Here is a 1,851-nt window from a genome sequence, read left to right as displayed (position 1 = left end):
AGACACAAACAATGAGTACAAGCTCTAAGGATGGAAATGCACCACTTTGGTCCTGACTGAAATACAAAGGAAACAGCTCATAACACTTACTGGATCTATGATAATCGTAATAAATGTTTCTTTTTTCCTTCTGCAGATACCATCTACTTGACGTTTGTATATTTAGACAATACAGTTGTGAACCTCTCCTGCTCTGATCCTGGTCTGACTGGTTCAAGGTGAAAACATTACACACCACTCATTTATACTATCCCAAAACATGAGCAGAACAGGAACAGGAGGGCAAAATAACTCACAGAGCCACAACGCATGAGTGCACACACCAAAAGCACGCACAGAGTCAACTTATGCTGGGAGTTTGGGAACATTTGTTGAGGAATAATTCTGCCCCAAGCTTTTTGATCCATGTAAGCAATGGTAAATGGACTGCATTTGTGTAGCACTCTTTTAGTCTTATTGACAACTAAAAGTGCTTCACACCACACTCAATCACACACGGGTAACATATCCTGCCCAGGAACCTTTTGATATGCGCACATGAGGAGCTGGGAGTCGAACCACAGACTTTCCAATTACCATGCATTGCATTTCAACTAATGAGTGGAGGTTTTCCTCATGGGGAATGTAAATCCTACATTTTGGTGTTTCACTGACTTTTTTTGCCTTTCACTAATTATGTTGTTAACGCAACATAATGTAAGATTTAGTAGGCTACTCTGATTGAGAAGTGCAACTGTCTGCTACCTGTGTCGTAAATAGGACTGTATGCTCTATTACCGGAGAAGCACAGTAGGGTATATGTGACCCGATCCATCAAAATGAGTCACAGTGACCCAAATTTCAAAGTTGAGATTTTGGTATCAATGGAAAGATTATAAAATAAGCTTTAAAATGATACCCTAGTCAAAGTCATACATTTGATGGTTTTCGAGATGTGGCCATTTGAATTACGATCTCCTACTCTCTTGTTCCGTTCTAAAACCTGAGAAAATAGCAGTTAAAGTTTTTGCCAGTGACTCTGGCATCTGTTCCTGTACCATGTGATTACACGCACCCTATACGGCCCCTTGTTGTCATAGATGCAGCATTCAATGACCCTCGGAAAGCAGGGAATCTCACAATTCAGATGCTTTTTACAGCTCGTTTCTATCATAAACGGTTCAGAAGTTGTCATGTTTTGTTGACATTTTACATGTGTAAGCGTGTACGTTCGGGTTTAGCATCGATGCTACGCTCTGTTAGCGTCGATGCTACTCGGTTTAGCATCTGTTTCTGTATCCGTCCCTTCTCGTCATAGATGCAACATTCAATGACCGCCGGAAAGCGGAGAATCCCGCGATTCAGATGCAGTTTACAGCTCGTCTCTATCATGAACGGTTCAGAAGATATTTCATGTTTTGCACCGAAGTAACACTCATTTTCAGAGGGTTTAAGTTGCAAGTCAACTTTAATCATCATTTACGTGCCTTTTCTCAATTATCTGGACTGTGAAACTTTGGGAGATTGTTTTTGAATGTCATTGCTTTGAAATTAGGGTAAAAAAATTTTTGGGATTTTCTATGGGTTTTCCATGTTATCAGCTGATTATCTAAAAATAGAACGTTGCGACTTCCGACTCATTTTGATGGAACGTGTCACATGTGAATTTGTTGACAGAGCTCGTACCGGCCGTTGCAAAGAACGATAAGCAAAGAGGGTTTGTATGTTGCCGGAGCTCTGGAGGTGGAGTGTGGTTGGCCGTGCGGCCCAGCACTGGGTGCCTGTGTGGGTGAGAGGAGCAGGGAGACTGGGCCGGAGTTCGGTCTCTGGAGCTTAACGTAACCGCAGTGTACCAGGACTGCAGTGGGTCTA

The sequence above is a fragment of the Trachurus japonicus genome, chromosome 11 (assembly GCF_045865225.1).
Source record: "Trachurus japonicus isolate A0001 chromosome 11, Traja_1.0".
Taxonomy (NCBI): Eukaryota; Metazoa; Chordata; class Actinopteri; order Carangiformes; family Carangidae; genus Trachurus; species Trachurus japonicus.
This window is presented reverse-complemented; position numbering follows the sequence as displayed.